We start from the raw sequence: 16,871 nt of genomic DNA, 5'->3' as shown, positions 1-16,871 counted from the left end.
CATCGTCGTTGTAGTATTGAGTTTCTTGTATTCTTGGTCCTTTGTCTTTTGGTTCCAAGCCTTCGGGAGTAGTTGAAATGAAGGTCGAGCTCCCTAGCTTAGTGTTGATTAGGCTATGATGCTGGCCAAAAAGAACTCGGATGAAGAGTCTTGATGTGTCGTCATCGTTGTTAGATGTAGTTGTATGGTGGTTGTTGAGTGTAAATGCCTTTTGTTCACGGGTTGTACTGTGCTGGTATATTCTTCCGAATATGCCTGTCTTTGAGTACTGCTTCCTCTCGCCTGAGTCATCCATTATTGAGTCCTGTCTTTTCACTGTGTCCTTTGTTAGGCTTATTTCGTTGGTACTCCTAGTCCATGTGCGCCGCTCCTTTGGTCTATAAATACTGTCCCGGAGTGCTTGTTTTCATCCATTGGACATTCTATTGAAACCTTCATGGTTATGAACATGGTAGTTTGTGAAGTAGAGCAGCCCCCGGGCATATTTTGTAGTTCTTGTGTGTCTTGTCGTAGCTGGAGGAAGTCTTGTGATAGGGATTAGAGGTAGGCTAATCCCGCGATAGCATTGTGCCAGGATGTACGTGGTGGTAGTTGGAGGAAGTCTTGTGATGTGGGCTTCGTTCCTTCATCCGGCAGTTCTGGGTTGATCCGCATCGCCTGTCTTGAGAATGTTCGGTGCAGATCAACACCATATCTAGCATCACATCGGTCTTGGGTAGATAGATGCCCGCCGGCCTTCTCTGCTCCATGTTGCCCTGCCGTGCTGCTGATTTCCGCCTTGGATGCACTGTGTCCGTCCTTTGAAGAAAATAGTGTAGCTGATGGCGGTTTGTCCTTCCGAGTAGCAATTTGGGACACGTAGTCGTTCCAGAGCCTAGCCGTGTCCGTGTTCCTCTTTGCTACTTTGCTTTTCGTGGTGCCAAGTTCGTTGGGTCTTGTAAGATTTGTAATCTTTCATTTTTGAAGTTGCTTGTAATGTAACGAATCTTGTCTTCTGAGTTGTCTTTTATTTTTCTGCTGTGATCTCTGTTGTTCATGAGGTTACCGAGTTCTTTCTTAAATAACTAGGTTACTTTGTTCCTTGCGAGGTAGCCCTTTCTTTCTTCTTGGCTTGACGAGTTGTTCTTGTAGTCATCTGATAACCCTGCCGTGGTGCTGTGCGGATAAGTCTGAAATCTGCCCGTTGGTTTATACCGTTGTGTGGATTCGTGCCCTCCGCCGTTTTAGCTGCGTCGGTAAATGGACCGTTGCGTTCTCACACTGTGTTTTAACGGGCCTTGTGGGCCATTTTTGTTACCGAAAAATCTATTTAAAGACCTTTTATCTTCCTTTCCCTTGCTGCCTAGCTCTTGCCTTTAAACCCTAGCTTTCAGAAATCCGCCGCCGTCTTCATCGCCGTCACTCGATCACCTTCTTTCTAGCTTCGTCTTCCCTAGTGCCTTCTTTGCTTCCACCAGTTCATGGGAAAGAAGAAAACCGCACGCAAGTCTCAGGCGACCTTTGTGGATGAGGAGTTGTCCCTTTCTTTGATCAAAAACCAGGAGTTCATGGCCATGAGGGCTGCTCAGAAGGTTTGGCCGGCTCCAACAACAAGCGAAGACCAGCTGCGTGAGCTCATTAGCGATGGCTTGATCCAAAGCAAAGTCATCGCTGAATGGAGAGTTCCAGGCGAGCATCAGGTTCCGGCTCCAGGTCCTGGTGAGATTGTCCTCTTCGTTTCCTTTGTCCGCGCTGGACTTTGTCTTCCTGCTTCTGCCTTCCTTCATCAGTTTCTTGGTTATTTTGGGGTTAGTCTGAACCATCTAACCCCCAATGCCGTTCTCCATCTTTCTATTTTTGTTCACCTTTGTGAAGCCTTCCTTGGGATCCCTCCTTCCCTATCTCTTTTTCGCTTTTTCTTTCATCTGAAACCTCAACCCCGCCCTGAAGAAACCAGTGTTCTTGGCGGTTGTGGGATTCAGTTTCGCCAGGGTCTCAAGATTAAGTTTTTTGACTATGACCTGGTCGACTCTGTAAAAGATTGGCGTGCCGAGTGGTTTATGCTGCCAATTTGATCCCTTCCCTCGTCGTCCACTCTAGATCTGGTCCTGTGGCGAATGACCGATGGGACAAGAAGCTTGAGTCACCTACTGAGATTCAAGTGATCCAGCCACTCCTTGATAGGATTAGCATGCTGAAACAGCAGGGTTTGACCGGCTTTGGTATCGTTTCGAGCTTTCTTCATCGCCGGGTTCAGCCTTTGAAGGAGCAGGAACATCTTGGCTTTGAGTATTCTGGGGCCAAGGATCCCTCACGCATGGTCCTAGCTCTTGAGCTGACCGGTGAGGAGGTACTCGAGTGCCTCCAGAAAATGCTGAAGGGAGTGAGCGTCATTCCTCCTGCCGTCTCCGAGTTCTTAGCCAACAACCCGCCCCCAGCTGTGAGTTGTCTATCTTCTTGTTTGAGTACTTTATGTACCCTTGCTGCATCCGTTCTTGCTTAGCCTTTCTTTGTCTCGGTGTTTTATTCTTTTTCGCAGGAGCTTGGGCAGAACTTTGTCTATCCGATCCCCCTTGATGCTCTCCCTGTCGTGGCGGAGACTAGGGATCGTCTAGCTGGAACTTCTACAATTAGTAAGTCCCAAACCTCTATAGCCCTTCCTGGGGTTTCTTCTGGATTTGTTGATGTATATGAAGAATATGTTCCTCGTCTAGTCCCTCGCGGTCCTCGCAGTGTCCCGAAGAGGGGGCGAACGGATGGGTCTTCATCTGGCCTGCCTGTCTCCAAGAAGCCTCACAAACCAAGTACTCCCTTAGGTACTCCAGTCATTGCTAGCATGCTCTTAGGTGAGTACATTTAATACTCTTTGTTCCTTTATTTTCCTGTTTCTCTCTTGAACCAAGTAGTTTTTATCTTCTTTTCAGCAGGTGCTCTGGTTTCCTTGGCTGAGGAAGAAGAGGATGATGAAGTACCCCTCGTCATGCGGCGGTGAGTTATTTTTCATATTCCTGTTGTATTGAATTTCTCTTCTTTGTCTTGACTTTCATTCTTGAACTTTTTGAAGTAATCAGAGGTTGGGTGTGAGTTCTTCTGAGGCTCCCGCGCTGACTTCTTCTGAAGCTCCGGTGTCGAGTTCTTTGGTTGCCTCTGTCCCGAGCTCTACCGCTCCTCCAGTGCGGAGTTCTTTCGTGGTTCCAGCCCCGGCTTCTTCCGTGGCTCCATTGTTGGCTATCCCGCTCTCGTCGCCGGGTGGCGGGGATGTTTTCGCCGTCGTGGTTCCCCCTGCGAGGCCTTCTTTTGGCTTCGCGAAGAAGAAAGTAGTCGGGTGAGTAAATTCTGGCTTTTATCCTTTTGGCTTCTTTCTTCCTTCTTCTGGTTCTTATCGGTGCTTCCTTTTGTCACTTTTCAGTGTTTTGTCTTCTCTCGTTTCTTCATCGACTTCTTCTCTACCTCCCGCCGTGCCAACGAGTTCCGAGCCTCAGGACTCACAACATTCTGTTGATGAAGTTGCCGCGGGGGCTTCGGAGCTACCTGGCGAAGTTGCAGATTTGGCCACTCCGGAGGTGACTATGGCCGTCATGCCGGGTCCTTCTGAGGGTTTGGCTCTGGCTTCTCTGGAGGTTGCTTTGGTCGCTCCTTCTTCACCCTAGCCGACCTCTCCTTCCCCTTCTCTTGCTTCCGGCGGTCCCTCTTTTTCTGGTGGTGTGGTGCAACAGTTCGATGCCACTCATCAGTTATCAGAGCTGACCACAGCCTGGGGGAGCTTGTCGACCCTCGTGACTTCTTTTGGTGAAAAGCTCCAGGTAGGTTTTACTGCCGCTCTTTTTTGTGTGCTTGTTTTTCTTCTGTTCTCACGCCTTGTTTCTCTTTGCCTCTTTTCGCTCAGTCTTTCTCTCGTGATCATTCTGGCTTCTTTTTCTCATCTGAAAATGAGAGAAAGTTGTCTTCTGAGGTGGATGCTCTAAAAGCCGATCTCGACCTTCTCTGGGCTGAGTTGGAGACAGAGCGTCAACTGCATCGAAAGGAGGAGAAGACCCTTCGTGCCCGGGTAGTGGAGACGGAGAAGCAGAGAGATGCCGCGGTGGAGTCTGCGAAGGATGAATGCAAAGGTGCCGTGGGTTCTGCCTGTTTCTTCTTGTATTTTGACTTCTTTTTCCGCTGACTTGTTCTTGGATGTCTTGTCTAGTTCTCTGAGTTGAGAAGCAGAAGCTCTCGGAGAGTATCGATGAAATGAAGGCTCTTGTCTGCTCCAGTCATAATAAAGCTAAGGAGGTAATTACTCATGCTAAGGAAGAACTCGCCCTTGCTAAGCTGATTAGGCGCGGAGCTGACAGAGATCTTGTGCAGGCCCAAAAAACTATTGAAGTTTTATCTAGGAAACTAGCGACGGCTACTGAAAATTGGAACGTTTTGTGGAAATCTTTTTGCTCAGTAGCCGATGTTCTTCGGACTCCAGCGGATGATGGGCAATCTTGGGCGCAGTTCATTCCCCGGATTCCAACTCGTTTCCAAGAGTTCGCGAAGAAGTGTGCTCAAGTATGTACCAAGAATGTGCTGGCCCAGGTCTGGGTCCTTGCTCTAGAGGCACCTCTGTCCAAGATAGCAGAAGAAGCTGAAAGCCAAGAATACCTTGACGCCGTCGAGAGGATGGAGCCTGAGGTCGAAGGTTTAGCCAGTAGGGTTGTAGACAGTCTAAATATTGACATTTCTCTTTCTGATGACAATGCCTGATTCAACTGAGCATCCCCTTGTAATATTACACTCCTCTTTAAATGAAGATTCTTTATTTTTGTTGATGTATTCTTTGCCCGGGTGCGGTTGAAGTTACTTGACTTGCTGAGTACTTTGTCCTATTTTCGTCTCTGCTCCGCAAAACAACTCTGTGCGTCATTCTGACGAGACCCCTCGATTTGTCGAGTACTTTTCTTTTCTTCCCCATTTGTGATCCATCGAGTGCTTTGTCCATGCTATGACTTGTTAGATGTAGATCTTTGTGTTGATAACCTTTCGTCCGCGCTATGTAAAAACGACTGGGCATAGAATGTTGCCTTGATGAACTTGGCGCTTGTGCTTTTCTGAGGAGAAAGTATTCCTATCTGGATGTAGCCCCCGAGCCTCTTGCTTTTCGGAATGAAGAGCTGGAGGGTCTTTTGAAGTTCAATCTCGGTTGACTAGTTTTTAGCTTTTAGCTACCCTCATCGGCAGGCTCAAGCGTCTTTTCAGCTATTTTGCTCTCGGCTGAGATGCTCAGGTATGTTTTCAGCCATTTTCCTTTTTGTTTCGGGTGTTAGCTTTTAGCTACCCTCATCGGCGGGCTCAAGCGTGTTTTCAGCTATTTTGCTCTCGGCCAGGATGCTCAGGCATGTTTTCAGCCATTTTGCTTTTTGTTTCGGGTGTTAGCTTTTAGCTACCCTCATCGGCGAGCTCAAGCGTCTTTTCAGCTATTTTGCTCTCGGCCGGGATGCTCAGGCATGTTTTCAGCCATTTTGCTTTTTGTTTTGGGTGTTAGCTTTTAGCTACCCTAATCGGCGGGCTCAAGCGTCTTTTCAGCTATTTTGCTCTCGGCCAGGATGCTCAGGCATGTTTTCAGCCATTTTGCTTTTTGTTTCGGGTGTTAGCTTTTAGCTACCCTCATCGGCGGGCTCAAGCGTGTTTTCAGCTATTTTGCTCTCGGCCGGGATGCTCAGGCATGTTTTCAGCCATTTTGCTTTTTGTTTTGGGTGTTAGCTTTTAGCTACCCTCATCGGCGGGCTCAAGCGTGTTTTCAGCTATTTTGCTCTCGGCCGGGATGCTCAGGCATGTTTTCAGTCATTTTGCTTTTTATTTTGTGAAAACAACTCGTTGGAAGTCATGACAAGATGTGCTGTGGATGAATATCATCTTTATTAATCATGAATATAAATTAATTCATATGTTGTTGAAGAGTATTGTCTTTCATCGATTGTGAACGTTGGTCCCTTGTGGCTTGCATATCTGTTTTTTGTTGAGTTGTTTTTACACGTAGAATCTTCTTAGCTGGCTGATGTGCCATGTATTGCTGACTTCTTTTCCATCTTCGGTTATTAACTTGTATGTGCCTGGTCCAGTGACTTTTGTGACGATGAACGGACCTTCCCATGGACTGAGTAGCTTATGTCGTCCGTCAGTCTTTTGTATCCTTCTTAGCACTAAGTCTTCGACTTGTAGCGATCGAGGTTGGGTACTCTTGTTGTAGTGCCGTCTTAAACCTTGTAGGTATCTGGCTGATTGGAGGGTAGCGTTTACTCTGACTTCTTCTAAGCTGTCGAGTTCTAATCTTCTTGTGTGTTCTGCTTCTGCTTCATCATATTGTTCTATCTTTGGTGATGTCCAGATCAAGTCGGCGGGTAGTACGGCCTCTGACCCATAAACTAGGAAGAAGGGTGAGTAGCCTGTTGCTCTACTTATTTGAGTTCGTAGCCCCCATACTACTTTCGGTAATTCTTCAATCCATTTGGACCCATAGTCCACTAGTTCTTCGTATAACTTTGGTTTTAATCCGGCTAGTATGAGTCCATTAGCCCTTTCTACTTGTCCGTTGGCTTCTAGATGCGCAACAGACGCATAGTCTATACTGAAACCACAGTCTTGTGCCCAGCTCTTGAATTCTGTAGCTGTGAAGGGGGAGCCTAGATCTGTGATAATTCGATTGGGCATGCCGAAGCGGTGCATAATGTCTTGGATGAACTCGACTGCTTTGTTTGCGCTATATTTCGCAAGTGGTTTGTATTCAATCCACTTGGTGAACTTGTCGATTGCTACAAAGATGTACTCGAAACCGCCTTTTGCTTTCTTCAGGGGTCCTACTTGATCCAGCCCCCAGCAGGAAAAAGGCCAAGCGGGTGGGATGCAAATAAGATTGTGAGCTGGCACATGGGCTTGTCTTCCAAACATTTGGCAACCTTTGCATTTTCTAACAAGTTCTTCTACGTCTTTCAAAGCGGTCAGCCAGTAGAATCCGGTGCGAAATGCTTTGCCAACTAGTGTTCTTGAAGCGGCATGATTTCCACAGCAACCTGAGTGTATTTCGTCTAGGATCTCTTTTCCTTCTTCAAATGAGACACATTTTAGGAGTACTCCTGATGATGCTGCTCTTCTATAAAGTCTATCTCCTACTAGAACGTAGTTTTTGCTTCTGCGAACCACTTGGGTGGCTTCTGCTTTATCTGCTGGCAATTTATTTTCTTTGATGTAGTCGATGAAAACTTGGCTCCATGAAGTGTTGATTACCAAGATCTGAACGCCTTTAGCCTGAATTTCATGGGTTGTTTCACTGGATTGTTTGATAGAGGGAACTGATAGCTCTTCTATGAATACGCCGGGTGGAACCTTCGCTCTATCTGATCCGAGCTTGGTGAGGACGTCTGCTGCAATGTTGGAATCGCGCAGGACGTGTAGAATTTCTAATCCTTGAAAATGTTTTTTGAGTTTCCGTATTTCAGCACAGTAAGCACTCATGTTTTCTTTGGTGCAATCCCAATCTTTGTTGACTTGGTTGATGACTACTGCTGAATCGCCGTATACGAGTAATCTCTTTATTCCGAGAGTAATTGCCACTCGTAACCTGTGGATGAGGGCTTCATATTCTGCTTCGTTGTTTGTAGCTTGCCATAATATCTGAAGGACGTACTTGAGTTGTTTTCCTTCTGGAGAAATGAGGAGAACGCCTGCACCGGCCCTGCCTAGTTTGAGTGATCCGTCAAAGTACATCTTCCAGTGGTCAAGGATTGTATCTGATGAAGACTGTTGAATCTCTGTCCATTCGGCCACAAAATCGGCGAGGGCTTGAGATTTGATTGCTTTCCGTGGGGTGAAATTGATGTCAAGAGCTTCAATTTCAACTGCCCACTTGGATATGCGCCCCGTGGCATCTTTATTGTGTAGGATGTCTCCGAGTGGAAAATCTGTCACCACGGTAATCTTGTGGCTTTCGAAATAGTGGCGAAGCTTGCGTGAGGTGATGAGTAGAGCGTAGAGTAGTTTTTGTACATGCGGGTACCGGATTTTAGATTCTGACAGTACTTCGCTGATGTAGTGTATGGGACGTTGCACTTTATACACACGCCCTTGTTCTTCTCTTTCTATGACTATTGCCGTGCTGATTACGGTAGGAGTCGCCGCAATATATAGCATCATATCTTCATCTTTCTTTGGAGGGGTCAGGACAGGCGACGAGGTGAGGTATTCTTTAAGTTTTTTGAAAGCTTCGTCGGCCTCTATTGTCCACTCGAACTTGACTGTCTTCTTTAGTAGTTTAAAGAAAGGTAACCCCTTTTCGCCGAGTCTTGATATGAAGCGGTTGAGGGCCGCCATGCATCCTGTTAGTTTCTGCACATCTTTGACACTTCTCGGTGGGCCCATTTCTGTTATAGCTCGAATTTGCTTGGTACTGGCTTTGATCCCGCGCTGACTGACCAAAAATCCGAGTAGTTGTCCTGAGGGAACTCCAAATACACATTTGTTTGGGTTCAATTTCCATCTCCATCTCTTCAAGTTTTCGAAGGTTTGCTTTAAATCTTCAATCAGGGTGTCTGGGTTCTTTGTTTTTACCACTACATCGTCCACGTATGCCTCCACATTTTCACCGATTTGATTCCCAAGGCAAGTTTGGATAGCTCTTTGGTACGTGGCGCCAGCGTTCTTTAGTCCAAACGACATGGTCTTGTAGCAGTAGGCACCAAACGGGGTGATGAAAGATGTCTTGCTCTGGTCTTGTTCTTTTAGTGCGATCTGGTGATACCCTGAATAGCAATCGAGAAAAGATAATAGTGCAGATACTGCTGTTGAGTCAACTATCTGGTCAATGCGTGGTAGCCCGAACGGATCTTTTGGGCAATGTTTGTTGAGATCTGTGTAGTCGACGCACATGCGCCACTCGTCCATGTTTTTCTTCTGTACAAGGACCGGGTTTGCTAGCCAGTCTGGATGAAGGATTTCCCTGATGAATCCGACTGCCATCAGTTTTGTTATTTCCTTTTTAATTGCTGCCTTTTTGTCGGGTGAGAATCATCGTAGCCGTTGCTTTACAGGCTTGGAGCTTTCAATAACATCAATTCTGTGCTCAGCCAACTCCCTTGGGACTCCTGGCATGTCAGCCGGCTTCTAGGCAAAGATATCTTTGTTGTCCCAAAGAAAGTTGGTGAGCGTGAGTTCCTATTTTGTCGAGAGGTGAGCACTGATGGTTGCTATCTTGGAGGTATCGCCTGTGCCTAAGTCGATTTGCTTGACGTCGGCTTCTTTTGGTGGTGCGATGATGCTAGGCTTTTTAGCCGGTATTTCTAATTCTTCTTGGCTTGTCTCTGCAGCGATTGCGGCTATTTCTTTTCTTCCCTTGTCGGCTTGTGCCTTAGCTGCAATTTGGATCGCCTGAACGTCGCAGTCAAAAGCACACTTCAAATCGCTTCGAAGAGAAAGGATACCGTTGGGTCTTGGCATCTTAAGCAGTAAGTACGGATAATGTGGTATTGCCATGAATTTGGCTAGTGCTGGATGTCCGAGGATTGCATGATATGACGAATCGAAGTCAGCGACCTCAAATTTGATGAACTCTGTTCGGTAGTTTGAAGGAGTTCCAAAAGTAATGGGTAAAGTAATTTGTCCGAGTGGCATGGCTGCTTTGCCGGGTACTATTCCGTAAAAAGGTGTGCTTGTTGGCGTGATCATCCCGGCAAGTTGTAGTCCCATTTTCCTTAGAGTTTCTGAAAAGATGATGTTGAGTCCAGCTCCTCCATCGATTAGTACTTTGGTGACGGTCATACCAGCAATAGTTGGATCTAAAACCAGTGGATAATGGCCTGCGTTTCCCATGCTAGTCCATTGGTCTTCTCTGGTAAATTGGATAGGATATTGTGACCAATTGAGGTATCTTGGTGTAGCCGGTTCTGCTGTCATAATGGTCCATAGTGCTAGTTTTTCTTGATGTTTGCTTCTGCAATCCAGAGCCCCTGAGAAGATCACTGCTACCGTTCCCCTGGGTTTTTGGAATCCTTTATCCTCGTGGTTGTCTTCATCTCTTTTCTGATTGTCCTCTTTGGTGTTTTCCTTACTATCTTTTCTTGTGTATCGATCATTGAAAGTGTAGCAATTTCTGATGGTGTGCCTCCCATTAGGGTGCAATGGACAACGTATGTTTTCAATGTCATCATATCTTCTGGGTTTGGAAAACTTCTTTAATTTGTCGGCCATTACCATAGTATTGTCTGGTCTACGTTTTCTTTCTTGATGTCTGCTATTTCGGTGATTTTGCCTGTCCGAGTTGTCCTGGTTGCTTCTGTCCGGGAACCTCTCTCGTGTTTTTTCTTCTGCGGTAATCATCTTTTCTACTGTTCGTCTGAATTCTTCGTTGTTTCTCAGATTTTCTTTGCAGAAGTCTTGAAATTGCCACCTAGCCATGATTCCGTGAGAGAAAGCTTCAATTACTTCTCGTTCGGTTATGTCATGCACTTGAGCTCGTAGTTCGCCGAATCATCGATAGTAATTTCTGAGGCTTTCACCTCCCTTTTGCTTGAGTCCTTTCAGTTCTGCATGAGTGATTGGATGTGTAATGATTCCTGTGAAATTCTCACAAAAAGCTTTTTGCAAATCCTCCCAATTTCTGATGGATCCTGGATTCAGTTTGTCAAACCATTGGAGGGGCATGGCTTCCAGTGCCATGGGAAAGAACAGGGTTTTGATATCATCGTCTCCTCTGGCTAGTTCAATTGATTGTGAATATATTCTGAGCCATTGCCTTAGTTCAGTTTTGCCATCATACTTAGAGTGGTTAGACGGTTTGAATTTGTGAGGTAATCGTACCAATGCAAGCCTGTTCGCGAAACAGGGGAATCTATCGTGTGTCCTGGTTTCTTTGAATTTAGATTCGGCACCTTCTTCTGGCCAACTATCGTTTTGATGGGAATAATCTTGCGAGGTTGTCTGGGTAGGCACCCTACTCTTGGTCTTCCTTGGTTGTTCAAATTGGTGGCCTTGGTTATGTTCCTTCCTACTTCCTCCATCACGGCTTCCTCCCGGCCCAAGTCTTTCGAAAGTAGATTTCCTTTGATTTTGATCTTCTTGCCGGTGGGTTGTTGACCTGGCGGGTAGTCTTGATCGAGCTCTCTCTTCATGCGTTCTCGGGATCGTCGAACGGAGCAAGTTCTGGAGCTGTTCATACTTCTCACCAGGGTGTGAAGTTGCTCCGAGTTCTTCTAATGCTTCTCGAATCTTATCGTAAGGCGTATTTGCCGTGCGTCTTCCTTCGACTTCTTGTTGCGATTTTCTTTTGTCGTACTCAGCCAACTCTGACTCATATCTGATCCAAGCTTACCTGCGCTGCCTAGCATGGTGTTGGCGCCCTTGCTTCAACTTGTTTTTTCTTTCTCTAGCTTGTTTCTGACTCTCGGTTTCTCCATCGTAGCCCTGGGCAAAGGGTGATATGTTGGATTCTGATTCATCTGATGACCTGACATTGGGTGCTTCCGAGAGATTTAATGGTGACCGAGGACGTCGAACCATGAGCACTTCTCGTGTGTGAGCCGTTTTGTTATTGGCGTTAGTTTTCATGCTGTCGGAGCCGATGATAACTTTAGTAGATGCCTCGATGTCGTAGATCGAGTCTCCTTCTTGGTAAGGTAGAATAGCTATTGTTGTTGTGCCGACTAGTTGGGTTCCACTATCTTTAGGAACGGAACCTGGCCAGTGGATGATACAGTCTTGCGATGTTATCGTTAGCACGAGACCCTCCTGGGCTCCTATCAGTGGTATCCCGAACATTGGATTAAAGGATCTTTTGAACTGTCCCTGATAGGATTTTGCCATGTTGTCGAGCCCAAATGGAAAAGGACTCGACTTCTTGAAGGAACTCTGAGGGTAATCCGAGTTGTTTTGGGTTGTGCTCTGGAATCTTGCCAAAAAAGAACTCGGTTTCTTGAAAGCACTCGAATAACACTTCGCCTTGGAATTTGAATTCGAATCGGATACGCAGGGCCGTGAAATCTGATTTGAATCGGATACTATGAGCTGTGCGAATCTTCTAGTGAGCTGATCCATCGTAGTTGTTGAAATAGGAAATTCTTTATGATGATCTGGATCTTTGAAGAGATGGCCCTGGAGCTTGCCGTTGTTGTCTGCCTTGCAGACCCATGAAACGAAGATGAAAGTTAATCCCATCGGGAAGATTATGTTGTCGAGGTCCATCAAGCTCTTGGATGCAAAGTCACTGAAAGCCCCTACCTGGCGCGCCAGCTGTCGATGTTTTACCACCGATAGCCTACCACGGGAGTACCCGGGGTAGTATGTTCGGGCTTCGGCGTATGCTGAACTCGATGGTTAACGCAAGAGACAGTCGATTTATCCTGGTTCAGGCCCTCGATCGTAGATCGAGTAATAACCTTACGTCCAGTTGGCGCTAGCCTTTGCGTTGGATTGATCGTGATATGTTGTGTTGTACAATTGTCATCCTCTTCTCTCAGGAGCCCTGCCCTCCTTTATATAGTCAAGAGGCCAGAGTCCTAGTCGGTTTACAATGAGATTTCCTAGTAGGATTACTTAATAGTTCTACTACTAAGATTACATGGGAAGAATCCTAGTTGGACTAGATCTTTTCTCTCCCTTGCGGGGTATCCTGTGGGTCCCGCATCGACAGTTTCCTACATCATGCCATTGTGTATGTGCTCATGTCATCTCATTTTGGCATTATATATATCCTAACCTTAGAAAGAATAGGTCAATAGGAGATATATTACTCATAGCTTCACCTTTGCACATTGAGAAAACACTCTTGGTTGGATGGACTCGTAAAGACCCTAGAAACCCCCAACACCCATGCAAGCTACCCTCCTATACTTAGGCCCTGTTTGGCATGGCTCCACTTCACTAGTGAAGCCGTTTTGGGGGGCTTTAGCTCCATGAACAGCTCCATCAGTGGAGCTAAAGCCGTTTTGATAAATCGTTTGGCAAAAAGCTCCACATATAGAGTTTCTCAAAACATGCTCTCATAGAACGCCATGCAGGATGAGGTGAAGCTGGGTGAAACCACTATTTTTGGCTCCATCCCACCTCAAACCTCTTGAGTGCACGATTTAAGGGGCTTCCTAGATGAAATCATTTTATTTTACCCTGTTTGGCACAAAATGGCTCCAAACAGCTCCTGAAGCTAGTGGAGAAACCTTGCTAAACATGGCCATAGCATTGCCAAACTTAAGTTTCACCTGTTCATTGTGCACCGACGGATGGTCCGTCCGCACGTGACACATAGTCCACCATATCGCAACTGCGCCACTAGGAGACTCGGCACTCTCTATTAAGTGGATCGCATGGATGGTCCACCCACCACATATGGATGGCCCATGGGGCATGTCCTTATGGATAGTTCGCCAAGCCCGGTTGGAACGTTGGATGGTCGTCTATCAACACAACACCAAGCCAACCAAAACTACCCAACCTTAGGTAGTCTGGATGGACAGTTGATCAGCATATATCAGACAGTCTGACATACCCAGATGACCACCCATTTGTAGATATGTGTTGAATATGTATACAATTTGGTTACACTAAGACATGAGTTGTATTAGGGACTAGGATAGAGTTAGATTCGAACTATGTATCCTAGAAGGGCATAAATATGAAGTAACCCCTGTTGTAATTGTGAAACGACTTGGTGGCTTGTTTGGATAGTGGCAAGGTCGTAGGAGCATCCGGATGCCGGTGTAGCTATTGTTTTATGGGGAAGAGTGTATGTAGTCATGCGCCGAGGATGTAGACATATCACCAAACCTCATTAAAAATATATTGTGTCTTGGTGTCGTTCTCACTTGTATATTTTCTTCTATGGTGGATTCTATGCCTACATGGAGCATGAAGGCGATCAACGATTCGACCAATGGAGTTGGAAACTTCAAGCGGGTGGCTCGAACGGTCAATGAACTGCAATTAACAACGCTCCGTGTAACATCCTAAATTTTCAATTTCAACAAATAGGTTCAATTTGATTTAATTATGATTTCTGGTGTGCATAAAATCTAGAAAATAATATTTTTATTAAAATTAAAATTAAATACTTTACTTGACTTTGTTAGTCAAAAACTCATTTTTATGTTCAAAATTAAAATAAAATATTATCATTTCATAAAATGAGTTAGGAACATGTTGTTGCATATCTATTTTTTGATGACTTGACTTTGGTTGAAATAAAAATTGAATTGGATTTAAATTTTTATTGGCTTTGAAACAAAAGAAAAAGAGATTTATTTTAAACTCAATCTCACTCTTCCTTTCTTTATGTCCCATGGTAGCAAGCCAGCCTTGCTCCCTCTCTTCATGGCTGCCTCTATCGTCACAAGCACCGTGAGCACCACGACCACCATTCAACTGGGACCGATTCGAGAATTTCTTGGTACAACCCCATATGCGGGAAATCAAGAGCTATTGAGTTGAAGTCAAGACCGAAAAAAACTCACTGAGGTCAAGATCGAAGAAACTCCCGTCTTTGACTAGAGGGCACGGGATCAGTTGGGGATAAGAAATCATAGGAGATGGGATCTTGGGGTCACATGGACGCCTTGTTGACAGGATCCATGAGAGGAAGGCTGGGATGGGGACGGGCATGATGACATGTCTTCTTCAAGGTGAGGCGAGGTGCTACTTCTTCATGGGGTGGTGGTGATGGGATGGGTGACATAAGTGGGATGCATGGTAGGGGTTGTGGGATAGCAAGATTGTAGGGTCAAGATGGCGAACTATAATGGATGAATAGTCCTTTCTAAAACTTAAATGCGCTGGCTAATCAAAACAAATACGAAATTGAACTACTCGGTCTAGCCAAGACTACATCTCTATATCTAAGTTCGAGCACCTTACAAAGATCATAATTAAGAAACTAAGGTGTTGGGCTAGGTAGAGCTCACCTAAACAATTCTAGTTAGTAAGGTCACACAAGCCTATGCAACTAGTACTCAAGCAATCGGGAAACTCCTACACATACTATTTAGCAAAGCGCGAAAAGCCTAAGCTCAATAGCACTTCCCAACTAACAAGGCTACATAAGCCAAACTAGAGAGCTCAACAACTACTTAGCTACACCAAACTAAGAAATGTAACTAGCATGGTTACACAACCCAACTAGTTAATCAAGAGAGCTAATGTGTTGCTACACAAACAAACTAGCTACACAAGCACAATATATGAATGAGCAAAGCAATCTTGTGTTAGGAGTAAGCAAACCAACGGGATGAACAAGTTGACACGATAATTTTTATCCTGAGGTTTGGTGGTTTGCCAACCACCTAATCCCTCTAAGGCAACCTTAAGGTTGCCGCCGGTCCTCTTGCTAGTAGTGATGAACCACAAGTTACATTTTCCCACGTGGAGTGCTCACCACAAGATCTAGCACTTGACCTGGCTGAACCACTTGACACTCTTCACACATTAGTTCTACTAGAGTTGCTCTTTGTGTCTCCCGTAGGACGAGCACAACACCCCTCACAAGCCTTTCTTCGGAGCCACGCACAAGCTTCTTGCGGGCTTCACTACGCCACCAAGCCGTCTAGCAGATGGCAACCTCCAAGAGTAACAAGCACTACTAGCTGATAACTTGATCACCTAGTGCCACTTGATGCAATCACTCAAAGCAACGTGCTATGAATCGCTCTCACACTTAATCGGATGATCTCTATCAAGCATATGTGAGTACAGGCTCTTTAGCACTCTCAAGAATGGACAGTAAGTCCCAAGGGTACTCATCCACTAGCCAAGGCCGGCCAAGCGTCCTATATATAGCCCCAAAGGCTAACATAGCCATTGAGCAAAAACTGCACACTCTACGCATAGCATCATCGGACCATCTACGTAGTGTCGAACAATTGCATCAGGGTCTAGCAGTCTCAGATTGCGCCACGTGTACTAGCCATTTGAAGGCATCCGTTGGTGCCCAACGGCTACCTGCGCAAGAGCCTGGACCGCCATGGTCCGATGTGGTCGGACCATCTATGCATAGGGTCCAACAAAGAGCATCCAGAGAGCTCGAAACGGTTCAGACCGAGTCCTACGCATAGTGCTTGTTTAGTTCCCAAAAAGTGCTACAGTAGCCATCACATCGAATCTTGCGATACGTGTATGGAGCATTAAATGTAGACGAAAAAAACTAATTGCACAGTTTGGTTGGAAATTGCGAGACGAACGTTTTGAGCCTAATTAGTCCATGATTGAACACTAATTGCCAAATAAAAACGAAAGTGCTACAGTAGCCAAATTCCCAAAATTCGCGAACTAAACACAGCCATAGTATCGCATAGGGTCTAACACCCAACAGAGGGCATCAAGAGGGCTTAGAACAGCTCGGACGAGTCCGACTCTACTAGTCAGACCATCTACACGTAGGGTCTGATGCCCCTCTGGAACCTACGCGTGAGGAATAGTACTTTGTTCGATCCGACACCTCCAGTCGCCTCGGTCCGATGGCACTGTAGCTTCTACGCATAGCGTCAGACTAGCCTACGCGTAACGTCAGACCATTGTATGTGTAGGGTCCAACAACCACAAAATCTTCCCTTCCACTCTAGCTTCTACGCATAGCCGTAGCGTCGGACCATCCTATGCGTAGGGTCTGACGACAACAGAACCTTCCCTTTCTCTTCTTCTTTCATCCTTTTGCAACCAAACTAACTTCAAAGTGACTCACCACCTTGTGCACGTGAGTTAGTATTTTCACAATTATTTTTCAAAAGGGTTTCCACTCCTTCTCACCATGCCACTCGATCCTAGCATCGTACATAAAGTTAGATCGCTCAAGTGGCATTAGATAACTGATATGCAAACAAGTTTGCCCCTCTTGGTAGTACAGCCATATATGCTAAACTCGGTCATACACTTCTCTACACATCTTTAACTAGTGAAATGAA

This window comes from Miscanthus floridulus, chromosome 4 (genome assembly GCF_019320115.1).
Source record: "Miscanthus floridulus cultivar M001 chromosome 4, ASM1932011v1, whole genome shotgun sequence".
In the NCBI taxonomy this organism is placed as follows: Eukaryota; Viridiplantae; Streptophyta; class Magnoliopsida; order Poales; family Poaceae; genus Miscanthus; species Miscanthus floridulus.
Note: the sequence above shows the minus strand (reverse complement) of the source record.